Source organism: Pleurodeles waltl, chromosome 8, assembly GCF_031143425.1.
Source record: "Pleurodeles waltl isolate 20211129_DDA chromosome 8, aPleWal1.hap1.20221129, whole genome shotgun sequence".
Lineage (NCBI taxonomy): Eukaryota > Metazoa > Chordata > Amphibia > Caudata > Salamandridae > Pleurodeles > Pleurodeles waltl.
Window position 1 is genome coordinate 1,448,033,636 of NC_090447.1, and position 19,740 is coordinate 1,448,053,375.

Below are 19,740 nucleotides of genomic sequence, written 5' to 3' on the forward strand. Positions count from 1 at the left end.
CTTCTGCATTACAGGAACTAATGGTGTTTCTTAATGTTCGTCCCTTACAATAAATGTGATACTGAGGTGAGAAGTTAAATATTTGTTGATCACAGTTTGACCTGTCAGAAAATGCCAGTGTTTATTGAGTAATCTACTGAGTTTATTGGCTTAATGTCTGTGATATTTCTTGTTTTTGTCTTTCATTGTAATACTTCTATCTGAATGCATTGGTTTCAAGTTAGCAGCCTTGATTATCCATCTCACAAACCCTCTCCTTGGAAACTTCTATTTAGTTTCAGGATTAGTCTCCAAAAAATCACAATATCTGTTGTAATTCCTCTTGGCCTGAAGCAACTCCCTGAATGGAATAGGAACAAGTTGACTCTTTGCATATCAGCTAGATGGACGTAATAAGGAATCACATGATTATTTTTATAATACATTTGACTCTGTAGTGTCATATCTCTAACAAACTGTTACACTTCTAGAAAGGTAATACTTTCAAAGCTGTACTCCAAAATAAAACTCATTATATGAGCTGGCATTCATTTGAAACAAATTCAATCAATTCATTAATGGTCCAGTCAAGATAATCAAGACATCATCTATATACCAACCCCAGTATGAATGAAATGCATGCTCTGGGGTAGCTTGGGCCCTGATTTATCCTTTTTTAGCGCCGCATTACTGTCATTTATTGATGCAAAAGAGACGCAAACTTACAAAATACAAATGTCTTTTGTAAGTTTGCACCACTTTTGTGCCAAAAAATGAGAATAATGCGGCGCAAAAAAAGTATCAATCAGGGCCTTGGTTTCATAAATAGTTATTATTTTTCATCACATTTATTGTCATGGTTTACGGGTGTCACTACCTCTGGTGTGTCACATAGGTGCAACAAGCTATGGCTCTCCATTATACTTAAGGACTAACAGCTTCATTAGGAGTTTGGAGCTCCCACCGCAGAACCGCCAAACTAGAAGAGAGTTCGTCCCCCTTGCCCTATTACAATGTTCCCACCTGTCTGACAGGCGGGAACATTGCACTAGAGTGTGCATTTCGGTCAGACTGGCAGGAACAGTGCTACTAGATAGCACTCAGCTTCCTTAAAGGAGCCAAGTGCTAGCCAGTAGCACAGAGGGGGCCGACCAGCACCATTGGAATGGGCACTGTTTGCAAGGCAGACAGTGCACATTCCAATGGTGCTGGGTAAGGGGGGGAGCCTGCACTGCCCATTCCATGGGCAGGGGCAGTGCCCCCAGCAGACCCTCACCACCACCCTTTCCATGTTGATAAAACCATCATGGAACGGCTACCAGTGAGGGGAGTTGTGACCAGCTAGGTGGCTCTGAGTTCAGTACCTCCCTGGCTGAGTACAACTCTAACCGCAGTCATGCTGTTGGGAATAATTTTTCCCAGTAGGGACTTCAGTCCCCTGCTGGGTCTGCCCACCAGGGTTGTAATTGGCAGTGAGACTACCTGGAGTGCAGCGGTTCGAGTGTGTCGATCCTCAGATGGCCACACTTGTAATGAGGTCCTAAATTTGATTATTACTGCATAGATATCTGATGGTATTAGTATAATATGTTGTAATTCCTCTTCCCAATATGCTTGTACCTTTTAGTTCACAACACATAGGTGATGGTTTATGGTACTGAGTATTTATGTAGGTATTCTAAATATGTGGTTACCTCTTCTAGCCCCAATGAAGTTGGTTGGAAATAATGTATCCTATGACGAAACACGTGTTGGCTAGCATTTGGAAGAAATCTGTGTATCAATGATTAAATGCTTTTCCCCTTTTCCTCAACCAAAACAAAATTGTGCTATATTTTGGCTATTTTTTCAGTTCCTTCCAGGAAATCCACAAATCCTGGGTGCCTTTAGAATCCACAAGTGTTGGAAAGTGGACTATTAGTAAGGGCAGGTAGGCACCTACAGTTAGTAATAGGAAACAAAGTCACATTAGATCCAGTCAAAGTCTCAAAAAATTAATCCTTGCTCATCCTTTGGTAGCTTTTCCAACCTCTTCTGCCATGTGCAGCAGTGGTTGGATTAACGAATAGTAATTAAAATTACTTTATGTTAAAAAAACATAGAAATTCACTGAAAAAACAAAGGTTACAGGGACGTTATAGTTAGGATCTGAATTTACTCGTACAAAACCATAGAAATTCAGCAGTTATAGTCAGAGTTATTTCAAGTAACTGTAACTTTCGCTCTAAGGTAACAATAACTAGTGGCTTTGCCATGCACAGCTAATTACTACACACATTATATCATTGATCATATCTTCTATGGCATCTTTGATATTGTCACTGCAACATTTGCATTAAAATTATTGAAAATTGTGTAGGCCAGGAGCTCAAGTTATAGTTACCTTACGGCACAAGTTATGGTCACTTGAAATACCTCTATAACGTCCCTGTAACCTTTGGCTTTTTTCAGTGAAAAAAAAAATAGATATGTATATATATATATATATATATATATATATATATAGACACACATGTATATATATATATATATATATAACATACTGGTGGTCACTGTTATTAGTTATAGTTATGACCTAGTTTCCATAGAAAAAGCATTTTTTGACTTGCCGATATCTTTGGCTCAGTTTGACGAATCTTCACAAAAAAAGTGTGCCAAAGAATCTTGTTGTGCATGGGAAGTTTTGGGGTGATCTGACAAGCAGGGCAAAGAAAAAGGGGGGGGGTCAAAAAAGTGCATTTCCCAGTTTTATTTCAATAGGAGTTTTGAAAATCACTAGATGGAATTACACCAAGTTTGGCGGAAAGGTAGCTTTCGACGCAGGTTACCCTTTTTGTTATTTGGTGTAGATCCGTTCAGTAGTTTAAGAGAAATGTTGTACACCTAGAGGTACAAAGGCTTTGTGACTCCTCCCGATCTTGTGCAGGAATCTGATTGGCTGTCAACACTTTAACCAGAGAGTATTGGCAGCCATTTTAAGACTTCAGTCAAGTCTCAAAAACAAAACAAACAAATTAAGAAAAAGGGTCAGGGAACATTTGCCCTAAGCCCCTAGCCTTGGTCTAGGGGTCCCTCAGGCACTGCCCTCCCCCAGGGTTTAAAAGTTTTTTAAAAAAATTTACAGTGACATTTTTGAATATTCATGAGTTTTGCGATGATTTATAAAAAATTAACAAGCGTGGTGTCCCACTCTTGCTTTTAATGGCATTGTGGAAAAATAGGAGGGGGCTGCACAGGGCCCCCCTCCTAGGATTTATCAAAGCTGCGCGGACTGCCACCTCCCCTGGGTACTGTATATTATGTATGCAGGGGGTTCCCACCTCCCCAGGGCAAATGCTGTAAATTAAATGCGGGGCTCCGGGGACCACCACCTTCCCATGACAAATGTGTTTGAACTAATGTAGGGGTCTGTGCAGCCCCCCTGCAGTCCGAGGGACTGGCACCTCCCCGGGGCAAAAATAAAATAATGTAGGGGGTCTATTGCAGGCCCTGGGCCTGCTACCTCCCTGGGCAATACACACAATGCATGGTGGACTGCTCGCCCCCCTCCACGCCGTGGGGACCACCACCTACCTTGGGAATAGATAAAATAATGAAGGGGGTTCATCCCTAATTACCCCAGACATTACAGCACTCATAACATCATTAAAAATATAAACGAAACATTAGCAGGCAAATTACTGATCAAAAAAACTGCACAGGGCGGGGTGCAGGATACAGTATCTTATGCTGTGAGTTATAGTTACTTGAAATAACTCTAACTACAACTTCTAAAGGTATCTTTTTTTTTATTCGATTTCCTAACTATATTATCTGTGTAACCTTTGTTTTTTTCAGTGAATATATATATATATACACATATACACATTTACACATATAAATATACACACACGCACATATACACACAAACACAAACACACATACCACACACTCATACACACAAATATATATATATATTTATTTTATTGCCAGGCAGCAAAGATTTATTCGGAATTAACAGGGGAAATCAATGCTTTGGGATCCCCCTTTTTTTTGGTCCCTGCTTGAGGGATAGGTGTGAAACTTTCCATGAAAAAGCTGCAGTTTATTTTTTGGAAACTTTTGTGCAGATTCGGCAAACAAAGCCAACGTTATTAGCAAGACAATAACAGCTCCCCCTATGGAAACTCTCAATAACTTTACAGTGTTGAATGTACATTATATTTGATGTAAAAATTACATAATGGTTAACTGTTTGATAAGGACACATATTGCCACTGATGGGTCCTAAAAACATTTACAAAAAGTGAACTGTCATATTTCAGTTTGACATTATGCACCACATACCCACGTCTTGAGATCCTGTTTAACAATCCTTACACTTCTCTGATCCTGCCAAGTTGCGGTGACCTTTGTCATTGTTCCCCTGGCAGGTGTCCTTGCTATAAGAACCAGGCAGGAGGGGTTGTCCCTTTCTCTCATTCACTATGGAGGTGCTACCTCACAAAATTGAAAGCTTGATGGTGAAGGGGATGAAATAGAAAAGTTGAAGGAACTTTTGTCTACTATTATTCCGGCATTGTAATTTTGCATATACATGATTTGCTTAATAATAAGCCTAGGATATAAAAGTCTTATAATAACAACCAACAAAATGACAATTTATTCATGTGATAAATGCTGGCCCTCTGTAAGCTACATGAAATATTGTGGCCTAGATTTTTTCTCAAACTGTGGTTGGCTAACAATAAATATTGTTTGACTACATTAAACTGAAACTCCTAAGATGTTTCAATACCTGACAGAACAACTATTTTTCTATTTTCATATCACAAAATTATTCTATTTCATGGCCATTGTTGGTAACTTGTACCAGAGAGAGAAGCAAAACGGACAACTTACCAATGTAGTGGATGATCATCAAAAGAAATTAAGGTTTACTGATTTTTCATATTTTACTTTGCTGTGATAGTCTGTATTCAGGAACCATTACAAGTGTTGTGTAATATAGTTTTCTCATTTTTTATGGAATTCTCTATTAAATGCCCTTCAATTAAAGATGGGAAATATTATGAAAAGTCTGTTCATACCCTTTCTTGGCATGTATCTCTTTTCTAACATACCTGTTCTCTACCAAGCAGGTTTAGTGCATGGATTATACATGTTTTGATATTTTCACTCCAATTCCCCTCAGTATTTTGGGAAAGTTGGAGGAATCGGTCCTTTTTATATCTCCATTATTGGCCATAAATGTGATTTTAGTAAGTGTGTGAACTACCATAAATTGAAACCTTAAAAGTAATGGTTCCTCCTTTTTATTTAGAGTTGTGGGAACAGAAATACAATGCAGGCGCCTTAAAATATTATCATTTTCCGCCTCAAATATATTAAAAAATTGATTGACATGGTCTAACAAACAAACAAACCCCTTGTCAAAATGCACATCCTAACAAGATCAATATAGCTAACTGTCACAGAGCTAACAGTGACTGGAGGTGGTTGGAATCAGGTGTCTGGCTTTAATAACTCATGTTTTAATATGAGTGTACTTAGTGAAGGGCAAGACCTTCTTCACACTGTTTTTCTTTCTAGAACAATTCAAATTCTGGATATGAAAGAAGAATATTATGGCCAATAATAAAATGTTTTTGGCCTGACAATGACAATTACAAGTCATACCACTAGCCTTCTTCCGGTTCATTTCACTTCTCTCCACTTTTTAAAAAGTCTGCTGGACTTTTTCCTTATTGACTTTCTCAAATGAGTTCCTAATGCTAAATCAATTTTGATTTTGCTTTCTTTATAAATACATCTTTTCAGTTCTCTATGACATCAAATTTTGTCAGCAAAGTCCTCAATAGAGTAAAGCGAACAATAAATGTGAGATGACACAGGTGTATCAGTCAGTCAGTCATAAAACTTTATTCAATTCAATGGCAAATCATAAAAGCACAAACTTAACACTTCATGTTTCAAACAACCTTAAAAAACATATTTTAAGGTGCACATACACACCAACCATTTTCTATCAGAAGTCACAAATAATTTTCTTGATGATGCAAAATTATAATATCATAAAGGGCAAATTTTGTAAAAACAAATCTCTTAAGGAGGTAAGGAACCATATACAAAGTTAAAATCGTTCCTGGGTGAAAAATACAAGTTACCACCCATTAACCATTAAATGCTGGTTTTACAAAAACAAATCTGTTAAAAGATTAAAATGCTTAGATATAATCAAGTTCTTTCTAAGCAAGGAATAATAACTATAGGTGTAGGGGTACCTTAATATGCTAAAATTAGCCATACCGCTTTCGTATGGTCAGTGCTCCGCTTATAAAACTTAAAAATGCATAGCATATTTCAGTAGACTCAAGAGAATATAGATAATTAAAACCTCCCCTGTATGAACATGGGCAATAACCCCTCAGAATAGGTAGAAAAAACTTGGATCTCAAGGATTTATAAAGTGCACAAAACAATATAAAATGTATTGTAGATTGATTGGATCAATTATTAGAAGGGCATGGGGCGAGGTTATCAGACCATCCACATTGGCTTGGAAAGGCTACCAAGAAGTGATCAAAGCCCAAGTGGAACCTACTTAAATGAAATCAATATTACAAATTCAGAAATAAAGGTAAATAAAACTGCAGTTGATTTCTAGGAAAGCTTGCATTGCCCAGGCTCAGTAAACTCCCCTTACTCAGTAATTGTTGATGACATAAACTTGCCCTTGTGAGATATGTGGACCTAATTATAATTTATAGGTTTAGCTTGAGAAGGTATTTTAAGAGGATTGTCAAAAAGCTTGCTTAACCCTATCTCCCCCAAAACACATTTCAAGCATCCCAACCAAGGGATCTTCTCAGCCTTTGCCATGGAAAGACAGTCTGTTACAGATCTCGAAAAATCTAAGTCATGGAAGAGCCAGATTTTGACCCATAGCAGCGGAGGAGCCAGACCAATGCGATCCTCAATGTACTCGAGGCCTAATTCTAAGTGGCAAAAAGGAGTCGAAGCACACCTTGGAGCCATCAACAGACTCTTAATAAATGTGTTCTCTGTTATTTGGAGCTTATTGCAACTACAAGGCCCCACATTTCCTCCCCATGAGTGGCAATAGGAAGGCTTTTTGCATTGTAGAGCATTAGCAACTCCTTCACAGGTTTGTGGCCCAGTTTTGCTGCAAGGAGAGGGCCTCTTCCACTCTACTCATCTGATTTGGTCTTAAAGTCACTAGCTGATCCCATGATAACTGTGAATTAAAGAGAATCCACAAGTAAGAGACATTTTGGACTTTAGAAATGATCTTGCCCTATACCCCAAATTGTTTTGACTTTGTTGACTTGGAGCAACACACCATAACAAAAGACTTATTGTGATTCACTTTTAAATCGAGAGATGATGTCAACTAGACAAACAAATCATTGTTTTTGTGCAGACTCATTGCTGTCCTTGCTAATAGGACAGCATCATCTGCATATAGGAGGGTAGGAATAAAATTACCCCCAATTTTCAGGTAATCCAGTTTCGCTTCCAATAAAACTGCCGCTAGTCCATTTGTGTAAATAAGAAACAGAAAAAGGGCCAGAATGCAGCCCTGGCGGAATCCTTCTGTCAAAGATATCAAATGAATTTTTTCACCGTCAGTATCATATCGAATTCTAACTGAGGTTTGGGAGTGTAATCTTTGTAGGAGGATGACCAGGGGCTTCACAACCCCCCAGGTGTATCTAATTTCTCAGAAAACATATTTAGTGCAATTCAATTACTGAGAAACAATTTTGCATAAACAGTTTAATAGGATTTTTTAAGATTAATCACATTTACCATTTTATGGAAACCAATCCATAGAAGGCCCTTTTTCAAAAATAAATTGCATGCCTATTTTTCAAGGTGTGAATGCCAAGATGTAGGAGGCTGGCCTGGTGTAGTGGGTACCACAGGTACTTACACCTTATGGCAGGTCCAGTTATCCCTTATTAGTGCCATGTAGTCAGTGTCTAGAAGCCAGGCTGTCTAGAGGTAGCTGTAGGCAGAGCAGCCAAGGCTGAACTAGGAGACATACAAAGCTTTTGCAATACCACTGTAGTCACACAGTACTTACACTCAAGAAAAGACAATACTTAGAGTTAACAAAAATAAAGGTACTTTATTTTAGTGACACAAGGCAAAAAATATCTTGGAGGCTATACTCCCTTAGGAGGTAAGAATTATACACAAAATATACACTAGTAACCAAAATGAGGTAAGTCAACAGTCATGAAATTGTGCAAATAGTGAAAATCACAATAGGTTGCAATGGGCCTAGGAGGAACACCCAGGGTATTGGGGTTCCAGGAGATCCCTATGGGCTGCAGCATTTCTTTTGCCACCCATAGGGAGCTCAGACAATTCTTACACAGGACTGCCACTGCAGCCTGAGTGAAATAACATCCACGTTATTTCACAGCCATTTTACACTGCACTTAAGTAACTTATAAGTCACCTATATTTCTAACCCTCACTTAGTGAAGGTTAGGTGCAAAGTTACTTAGTGTGAGGGCACCCTGGCACTAGCTGAGGTGCCCCCACATTGTTCATTGCAATTTCCCCAGACTTTGTGAGTGCAGGGACACCATTACACGCGTGCACTACATATAGGTCAGTACCTATATGTAGCGTCACCATGGTAACTCCGAACATGGCCATGTAACATGTCTAGGATCATGGAATTGTCACCCCAATACCATTCTGGTATTGGGACAATTCCATGCATCCAAGGGTCTCCAGCATTGAGCCCGGGTACTGCCAAACTAAGTTTCTGGGGTTTTCTCTGCAGCTACCGCTGCTGTCAACCTTCAGATAAGTTTCTGCCCCACTGGGGCCTGAGCAGCCCGGTCCCAGGAAGGCAGAACAAAGGATTTCCTCAGAGAGAGGGTGTCACACCCTCTCCCTTTGGAAATAGGTTTGAAGGGCCTGAGAGGAGTAGCCTCTCCTGGCCTCTGGAAATGCTTTGAAGGGCATGGATGGTGCCCTCCTTGCATAAGTCAGTCTACACCGGTTTAGGGATCCCCCCAGCCCTGCTCTGGCACGAAACTGGACAAAGGAAAGGGGAGTGACCAATCCCCTGACCAGCACCTCCCAGAGGGAGGTGCCCAGAGCTCCTCCAGTGTGTCCCAGACCTCTGCCATCTTGGATGCAGAGGTGTGAGGGCATTATGGACACCTCTGAGTGGCAAATGTCAGCAGGTGACGTCAGAGACCCCTCCTGATAGGTGCTTACCTTTATCTGTAGCCAATCCTCCTCTGAGGGCTATTTAGGGTCTCTCCTGTGGGTTTCTCACCAGATAACAAATGCAAGAGCTCACCCGACGTCAGATCCCTTCCCTGATATGTGCTTACCTGGCTAGGTGACCAATCCCCCTTTCAGGGCTATTTAGAGTCTCTCCGCTGGGTGTTTCTTCAGATTCGGATTGCAAGACTCCAGCAGGAATCCTCTGCATCCTTTACTTCAACTTCTACTGACAGAACCGCAGCTGAACCCTCTAGGAGCTCTACAAACTGCAACAAAGAAGCAAAGACGACTTCTGCAACATTGTAACTTCAGGTCCTGCCAGCAACTGCAACAGTTTCCAGGTCGTGCATCATCCGATGCCTGCCTGTCTTCAGTCTGCACCAGAAGAACCGAAGGAATCTCCAGGGGAGTGACAGAGTCACTTCCCTGCTTCAGCAAGCACCTCTCTAAAGGCACGACCGGTGGCGTGCGTCCCCTCTCCAGATGACAAGCATGGATCCAACAACACGGGTGGTGGGTTAAAGTGACTCTGACAGTCCCAACGTCCAGCTGTCCAACTTTGGTGTAGGTAAGAGTTTGCCTCCTCACACAACACAGTACCCCCTTGCTCCATGTGACTTGCAGTTGCCAAGTCTTGTGTGCCATCTTCCAAGAAGGCCCCCAGCACTCCATCCTTTGATGTACAGTTTCCTGAGTGGTTCTCCGACGGCATGGGTGTGGGCCTCCATTTGCACCTTCTTTGTCCCCGTGATGTGGGACTCCTGTGTGCGTTGCCTGGTTTTCTGAAGGCTCTCTGAGTTGTGAGCCCCCTCTGTCTCCCCATCCTGGGTAGAGGCCACCAGGTCTCTCCTGGTCCCAGGCAGCGCCATCTTCCGCTAACAGTGAGTTTTGCATGTGCCAAGGCCTGTTGATGGAATCTAGCGATGCAAACCAGATTACAATCATCCATCGGGCGTGGGACATCTTCTGCACCAACCAGGAACCCGCATCTGTCTTTTTGGGTGCATAACTGACTTTTTCTTCTCACCGGTGGTTCTTCTTTTGCACCTTCATCGGGTTAGCAGGGACTCCTGTTCTCCCTGGACTCTTCAGTAGTTCTTGGACTTGGTCCGCTTCTTCCACAGGTCTTCAGGTTCAGGAATCCATCTTTGGTGTCTTGCCATCTCTTCTGGTTCTTGCATAGTCTTCTATCACGACTTCTTGTGTGTTTCAGGAAACTTACTGTGATTTACTCCAGTTTTCCAGGTCTCTCGGTGGGTTCTATTACTTACCTTTGGTGTTTTCTTACACTCCCAGTGACCCTCTACATGTTACACTTGCCTAGGAGGGAAAACGACTTTCGCATTCCACTATTTTAGTATATTGTTTGTGTTCCCCCTAGGCCCATTGCAATCTATTGTGATTTTCACTATTTGCATTGTTTTCTGAATGTGTACTTACCTGTTTTTGGATACTAGGGTATATATTGTGTTTATTACTTACCTCCTAAGGGAGTATAAACTCTAAGGTGTTTTTGGCATTTGTGTCACCAAAATAAAGAACCTTTATTTTTGCAACACTGCATATTTTCTTTCATGTGTGTGAGTACTGTGTGACTACAGTGGTATTGCAAGAGCTTTGAGTGTCTCCTAGTTCAGCATTGGCTGCTCTGTTAGCCTAGCTGCTAGATGTAGGAGGCTGGCCTGACTTATAGTGGGTACCTTGTGGTACTTACACCGTGTGCCAGGTCCAGTTATCCCTTATTAGTAGATTAGAGGGGTTCTAGCAGCTTATCCTGATAGAGGTAGCTATAACAGACCAGCTTAGGCTGAACTAGGAGACATGCAAAGCTCCTACTATACCACTTATATCACTTAGCACAATATAACAAGAACACACAATACTCAGAGTTACTAAAAATAAAGGTACTTTATTTTTGTGACAATATGCCAAAAATATCTCAGAGGATATACTCCCTTAGGAGGTAAGTAATATACACAAAATATACACACAAGCCAAAATCAGGTAAGTAAACAGTTAGAAAAGTAGTGTAAACACTGTAGAACACAATAGAATGAAATAGGGAAAAATAGGCCTAGAGGCAACTCAAATCATATACTCCAAAAGTGGAATGCGAACCACAAATGGCCTCCAGGCCTAGTGTAGTGTGTAGAGGGTCGCTGGGAGTGTAAGAAAACACTAAGGGTGTCCAGATACCCCTCCCGAAGTCCCTGAAAAGTAGGAGTAAAATTACCCTCCTACCCCAGAAAGACAGTAAAGTCGAGATAAGGGATTCTGCAAGGACAACAACTGACTGCAAAGCACTGAAGATTGATTCCTGGACCTGTGGACCTGCAAAGGAAGAGGACCAAGTCCAAGAGTCACGCAAGTGTCCAGAGGGGGCAGTAGCCCACTAAACCCCGGATGAAGGTGCAAAAGGGCTGTCTCTGGGTGGAAGAAGCCGAAGATTCTGCAATGACAGAAGGTGCCAGGAACTTCTCCTTTGGTCAGAAGATGTCCCACGGCGTGCTGGAGGATGCAGAGTTGTTTCCATGCAGAAATACCACAAGCAAGCCTTGCTAGCTGCAAGAGTCATAGTTGAAGGTTTTGGGTGCTGCCAGGTCCCAGGAAGGACCAGGAGGTCGCCCCTTGGAGGAGGAGACAGAGGGGGCACTCAGCAAGATGAAGAGCCCATGCTGAAGCAGACAGCACCCACAGAAGCACCTGAGCAGGCATTCAGAAGATCTGAGCATGACGGTCGACTCAGCACAACAAAAGGGGGTCCCACGAAGTCGGAGTCCAACTCAGCGAGTTGGGCAATGCAGGACTGAGTGCAGGGGACCTGGGGTAGGCTGTGCACGAAGGAAGTCTAGCAACAGTGCACAGAAGCCTGAGCAGCTGCAGTTCACGCAGTATACAGGATTACTGTCTGGTGTGGGAGGCAAGGACTTACCTCCACCAAATGTGGACAGAAGGGCCACTGGACTGTCAGGGACACTTGGATCCAGCTCCTGTGTTCCAGGGACCACGCTCGTCAAGATGAGAGGGGACCCAGAGGACCGGTGATGCAGAAGTTTGGTGCCTGCGTTGGCAGGGGGAAGATTCCGTTGACCCACTAGAGATTTCTTCTTGGCTTCCAGTGCAGGGTGAAGGCAGACAGCCCTCAGAGCATGCACCACCCGGAAACAGTTGAGAAAGCTGGCAGGATAAAGTGCTACAATGTTGTTGGTAGTCTTCTTGCTACTTTGTTGCATTTTTGCAGGCATCCTGGAGCAGTCAGCGGTCAATCCTTGGCAGAAGTCGAAGAGGGAAGTGCAGAGGAACTCTGGTGAGCTCTTGCATTCATTATCTGATGAGATACCCACAGGAGAGACCCTAAATAGCCCTCAGAGGAGGATTGGCTACAGAGAAAGGTAAGCACCTGTAAGGAGGGGTCTCTGACATCAGATGCTGGCAATGGCCACTCAGAGCTGTCCATTGTGAACTCACACCTCTGCATCCAAGATGGCAGAGGTCTGGGACACACTGGAGGAGCTTTGGGCACCTCCCCTTGGAGGTGCTGGTCAGGGGAGTTGTCACTCCCCTTTCCTTTGTCCAGTTTTGCGCCAGAGCAGGGCTGGGGGATCCCTGAACCGGTGTAGACTGGCTTATGCATGGAGTGCACCATCTGTGTCCTTCAAAGCATTTCCAGAGGCCAGGAGAGGCTACTCCTCTCAGGCCCTTCACACCTATTTCCAAAGGGAGAGGGTGTAACACCCTCTCTCTGAGGAAATCCTTTGCTCTGCCTTCCTGGGACCGGGCTGCCCAGGCCCCAGGGGGGCAGAAACCTGTCTGAGGGTTGGCAGCAGCGGTAGCAGCAGAGAAAACCACTGAAAGTTAGTTTGGCAGTACCCAGGCTCTATGCTGGAGACCCTTGGATGCATGGAATTGTACCCCCAGGAACAATTCCAGGATCCTAGGCATGTTACATGGCCATGTTCGGAGTTACCATGCTACATATAGGTATTGACCTATATGTAGAGCACGCGTGTAATGGTGTCCCTGCACTCACAAAGTCTGGGGAAATTGCCCTAAACAATGTGGGGGCACCTTGGCTAATGCCAGGGTGCCCTCACACTAAGCAATTCTGCACCTGACCTTGACTAAGTGAGGGTTAGACATATAGGTGACTTATAAGTTACTTAAGTGTAGTGTGAAACGGCTGTGAAATAACGTGGACGTTATTTCACTCAGGCTGCAGCAGCAGTCCTGTGTAAGAATTGTCTGAGCTCCCTATGGGTGGCAAAAGAAATGCTGCAGCCCAGAGGGATCTCCTGGAACCCCAATACCCTGGGTACCTAGGTACCATATACTAGGGAATTATAAGGGTGTTCCAGTATGCCAATCAGAATTGGTAAAATTAGTCACTAGCCTGCAGTGACAATTTTAAAAGCAGAGAGAGCATAAACACTGAGGTTCTGGTTAGCAGAGCCTCAGTGATACAGTTAGGCACCACACAGGGAACACATACCGGGCATACTTTATGAGCACTGGGGTCCTGGCTAGCAGGATCCCAGTGACACAGGCAAAAACAAACATACATACAGTAAAAATAGGGGTAACATGCCAGGCAAGATGGTACTTTCCTACACTAGACACTAATTACATTTCACTAATAAGGGATAACAGGACCTGGAAAATGGTGTAGGTACCTTTGATACCCACTACAAACCAGGCCAGCCTCCTACACCCACTACAACCAGGCCAGCCTCCTACAATGTGTAAAGTGGTTGTACAGAACTTTGTACAATAACACAGTGAAAACACTACAAAAAGACAGCACACGGGTTCAGAAAAATAGAGAATAATTATCTGAAGAAAATACTGTTGAAACAATAAAAATCCAATATAAACAAGCAAAGGTATGAATTTTTAAAGATTAAATCCAATTAAAGCACCTAGAAAACACAAAAGCTCCAACTGGGGCTATCATAGCGTCATTCCCAATAATCCGACACCACCGGTGCCAGTCATGGAGCCACACGGACCCCCAGGTATAGTACCTTTTATAAAAGACGGAGGACATTGCACGGAGTCGGAAAGAAGCGTCACTAGAGTCGGTGCAGCGTCAGTCCCTTACGGCTTCTAAAGAGAGAGGCACCGGTTCCGCACTGCGAACCAGGTGGAGATGGTGCGGCGGTGTCCATGATGCTTCGATTCCTTGTGACCCGGCGGAGTCGCTGGTTTCAGTCTGTCAGGACGTGATATGTCGACTTCACAGAGCCACGATGACCTTGAGTGACGTCAGTCGCGGCAACGTCAGACTTGCGTTGCTGAAGTCGTTCCGGAGTTGCTGGAGTCGGGTACTAGCAAAAAGCTTGCAGATGCAGTCTTTGCAGTCCCTGAGACTTCAGAACAGGAGTCAAGCTCAATCCAAGCCCTTGGAGAGCACTTTTAGGGAAAGGGAGTGTCCCTCCAGCACAGTCAGAGGCCAGCAGGGCAGCAGGGCAACAGAAGGGCAGCAGTCCTTCTCAGCAAAGCAGTCCAGAGAGTCCTTTGGGCAGCAATGCAGGTCTTCTGACAGAGTTCAGGTTCCGGTCCTGAAGTATGTGAGTTGGTGTGGTCAGAGACGCAGTTACCCTTTCAGCCCAGTCCTGTCTGCCAGGATCCTTTGTGTGAGGGCAGGCCCTGGCCTTTGAAATATAAGTGTCAGGCCCTCCAGCCTTCCAGCCTAGGAAGACCCATTTAGTATGCAGATGAATGCAGATGTGACTGATTGTCCTGTGTTTGTGGTTGTCTGGGTGAGGTGCACAAGGGAGCTGTCAACACGCACAGACCAGATGTTGATTGGAGACAGTCTGCAAGGCACAGATGGTTTTAATTGCAGAGAAAAGCTCACTGTCTAAAAGTGGCATTTCTAAAATAGTAATATAAAAGCTAACCTCACCAATAGGCTGGATTTTCTATTACCATTCTGGTCATACTAAATATGACCTGATTACCCCTTTCAGATCAGAATCTACCACTCAAAAGGTATATGAGGCTAGTCCTAATGCTAGTCTATGAAAGCAGGCCTCACAGTAGTGAAAAACAAATGTAGGAGTTTTTCACTACGAAGACATATAAAAACACATATGTACATGTCCTGCCTTTTACCTTCATAGCACCCTGCCCTATGGATTACCTAGGGCCTACCTTAGGGGTGACTTATATGTAGAAAAAAGGGAGTTTAAGGCTTGGCAAGAACTGTTAAGTGCTAAGTCGAAGTGGAAGTGGCAGCGAAACTGCACACACAGGCCTTGCAATGGCAGGTCTGAGGCATGGTTAAGGGTCCACTTATGTGGGTGGCACAATCAGTGTTGAAAGCCCACTTCTAGCATTTATTTACAGGCCCTGGGCAAATGTAGTGCACTTTACTAGGGACTTACAAGTAAATCAAATATGCCAATTGGGTATGAACCAATGTTATCACATTTAAGGGAGAGGGCATATTCACTTTAGTACTGGTTAGCAGTGGTAAAGTGTGCAGACTCCTAAAACCAGCACAAAAAGTGTCAGAAAAGTGGAGGGAGGCAGGCAAAAAGTTGGGGGATGACCACCCTAAGGCTGTCAGGTCTAACACCCCCCTGAGTATTTGTCTCAATTTGTGATGGCTTTTTCCACAAATTTAAGTAAATTTTGTATTTCATTGTGGCAATTCTAAATGTAAACAGTTTTTTTGCAGACCTAAGTGGCAGAATGTTTTTTGACTTAACGTTGTGCATCAAGTGCAACATGACATCCTGTCAGTATTCAATTGTGATCAATTATTTTCTGTATGTGATGTGTGAGGGATCAGAATAGCATTGTATTCTTACCCAATGCTCTTGCTGTCATAAGTCATAAAGTTAGTTCAGTGACTGCTAATCAGTGCATTTTTTATTTTCTTCACAGAAGTCAATAACATGGTGCAGCAAATCGTGAACGTCCTGCTCTTTACCTGATTCCGAGGAACGCATGTGTGCTCTTTCTTTTTAGATTCAAGCATTTCCAGTCAAATAGAAAATAATTTCGTGCTTAATTCAATCATGCTATTTTGGGGGTGCAGTGGAAAACATCAATAAAGCACTACTCTAAGGATAATTGTGCATTGGGTGTGCATTGGAAATAATCAATAAAACAATCTTCTAAAGATGTGTGTGCATTGGAAAAAATCAATAAAACATTATTCTAAAGATGAATGTGCATTGGGTCTGCACTGGAAAAAATCACTAAAGCATTCTTCTAAAGAGAAATAGTTGTTTTTCACAACACCTCATGTGTAATTTCATTGCCTATCCTGTTCAGTGTGTAGGAGCCTACACAGTAGCACATTTACCCATACTCCCTCATAGTACTATGGTCTTCTACTCTCTCTTCATACTGGTACAACACACCAACACAACACTCTATAAAATCACATGGTTCATGGTGTCCTCCATGACGAATTCCGTGATAAATTGCAAATAATCTGTATTGTCATATCCTAAATGTTCGCCGGCATCATTAACCTCTTGTCTAAATACCAGCAAGACAGGACCAGCATTACACTTGGCGCCAGTACTATAGGCATGATACTATCTTTTTACTAATAGTACCACCGGATTCCTGACAGTAACCTCCTCCAGAAACAAGCCGGCCGATACGTGTTGTACTGATGTGTATAACCCTACGCAAAGTGGCATAGCCAATTTGTCATGGGCCCTAGTGCAAGGAAGGGAATGGGCCCTCCGGCTGCTGTTTGGACTGTGAAATACAGAACTAATCAGGATTCAATAGGTCACTCAGGCCTCTGGGCCCGGGCTACACCCCTGCCTAATACACGGCCTCTGGTTCCGCTCACCATTTTACCCAAGTAGCCCCTACAAACCATACGGAACTCTTTAACTCTGTGTGATTTGTACTACTAAGGCCCTGATTTATACTTTTTGACGCAAAACTGCACTAATTCAGTTTTGGTCAAAAAGCTTAGCGTTGACTAGTGCCATTTTTTAATGCCACCCGGGCGTCATATTTATACTATGGCGCCGGGTGGCACTAAAAATAGGTTTGAGTCATTTTTATCAATGTTATCCGCTGCGCCTTGTCGTAAGGCAAAATTCCTTTAATGGAGGAAAAACCGACTCTTATCCGTTTTACGAAATGTAAACACATTGCAAAACGTAAATGCACCATTTTTGCCCGCAATAGTGTCAAATACAGACACTAACGGAGAAAACATTGCAAAGTAGAACCGTAACTGAGTGCAAGAAATGCTGGCATGACTGCAAGCGAAGGACAAAAGAAAAATGGCAAGGAACAGGAAGGCAGCACTGCAAATTGGAGGTGGGAGTCCGGCACCACAAGAGGACTTGGACAAGATGGAGGAGATGGTTGCAGCGGTCATCCCGGAGGAAATAGTCACAGGAATCGCTGGACAGGACAGCACAAGTTACCAGGAAACACCACAAATGCAGGGTAAGTTGTATGGGGGAAATGTATGCTAAAATGTCAAGTTCAAGAGGAGGGAGGCACATAGGGCTCACACAATGCATGTCAAAGGAGTGCAGAGGGACACAATGCACGTTAAGCAATTGTACCATGCTGACATAAGCTACACATGTACCTACGCCTTGGTAGTGCCATGCACCATAACACATTCACAACCTGGACATATGTTGAACACCAGGCCTAAATACCTACATGTACATATGCAGCACATGGGACGGATGGCATGTATAATCACTGTGCCACTGGTTGTGTCATCACAACATCCCTTGCATCATGTCAACACTACCAACATGACCAAGACATCTGAGACTAGGTAGTCAGTCAATACTATTCCTGGGGTAACGTCATGGTGGTGTCTTTTGCAGTAACACCTTGCAATTGCCTTGCCTCACTGCCCAAACGCATGTGTGCTGCATCTCACAGCACAAAAGTCATTGCAACTGTCCCAACAGTACCGAGACATGTGCAGGTAGCACCACCACACAGCACATTGACAACACATGCACATGAGGCAGACACCACTCCATCATGCAGTCAAGGTGCCCCCTGGGTGCAGGGAACAATGAACTGAACAGGCGCTGGAGGAATAGCAGGCTGGTCCTGTATCATTGGTAACATGCCACTACCCAGACCAACTAAACTGCAGTAGTGTAGAACCACACATCTTGATGCTGAACTGAAATGTGCTACTACAGAAAATATGTACCACAGATAGCAAACAGTAGGTCACAACAGTCACAGGCTGAGCCCACAATTACTCTGACACAACCATGTGGTATAATGTAAGAGGGGGGAGGGACCGGGAGATTGATTGGTCCAGTGTACACTCTCCCTACTATAATGCAATACAACACAAGTACACTGTTCCATACAGAGGAAAGAAAGAAAATTTAGAGTGACCTGAAATATCAGGAGCAAGAACCCTCAAGCATCATAATAGATGTCTGGCATCATCACTGGGTAATGCTCCTCGCCAGGTCGCCAGTGCAATACCTGACGGGCTCCCCACAAGGAGGAGCACTGAACCGTAGTGTTCGAACTGCATGAGGTTCATAATTTGGACCTTCGGCACACGCACTGATAGCCGAGTCTTGGGGACGTACTTACCAAGGAGCCTGCTCCCGACTTAGGGGTGGGCGACCTGACTGTGGCTTAACCTATTGCTCCACAATGTAAGTGAATCAACTTTTGTGAGTATGATTTTTATTTGACTGGAGAAGAGGGCATTAACATTTTGGTCCTGATGAAGCGTCATTGGATCCACAGGGACCACACAACGCGAAACATGTTGACCTTGTTTAAGGAGGATTCCTAGTAGGTTTTTTCTCCGAGTTTATTTCTCATCGAAAGTAATCGAGCATTGACACTCATTATATTACTTTCTCTTGTTTTTAATCTTGGTTTCATCCCTGACTATTGATTAAAATGATGATATATGTAGGGTTGTTTTACCAATTTTATCCTTAAGCCTATTGTTCTCTCCACTGGATTTGGGTGCTCGAATGATAGCACTTACTTTTCTTGCTAGTTAGTTTTCATTTGTAACTATCAGAACACTACGGTTCAGTGCTCCTCCTTGTGGGGAGCCCATCAGGTATTGCACTGCCGACCTGGCGAGGAGCATTACCCAGTGATGATGCCAGACATCTATTATGATGCTTGAGGGTTCTTGCTCCTGATATTTCAGGTCACTCTAAATTTTCTTTCTTTTCTCTGTATGGAACAGTGTACTTGTGTTGTATTACAACCATGTGGTACACATGTGAATGGGGAAATAAACACACACATACAACACATAGGGTATGGCTGTGATCATAATGGCGTATAATTCCACATCGATGTGCGGGGATGGTGCATGGGCAAGTCCAGTGTTAGTAAGACTGCCAGTGCAGTGTAACCTTTGCAGGTTGCAGTATGAGTCACAGGTTGGGATGGCGGCTGGAAATCTGTCTGCTCATGGTAGCTCTGTGGGGCACTTAGTACAACATTCTTGATGGATCAAATAGACTTAGTGCCAGTTTTGGTGTGCATTGGGTG

At 43.3% G+C, this 19,740-nt stretch overlaps 1 protein-coding gene across 1 annotated transcript in view; it reads left to right on the forward strand.

The window, feature by feature from the left end:
* Nucleotides 1-16,415, forward strand: part of LOC138248750 (trefoil factor 2-like) — a 100,873-nt gene extending 84,458 nt beyond the window's left edge. The window contains exon 5 of the mRNA XM_069202610.1: nt 16,129-16,415. The gene's annotated coding sequence lies outside the window, so the exon portion shown is untranslated. The remainder of the gene's footprint in view (nt 1-16,128) is intronic.
* The last annotated feature ends 3,325 nt before the right edge of the window (nt 16,416-19,740 follow it).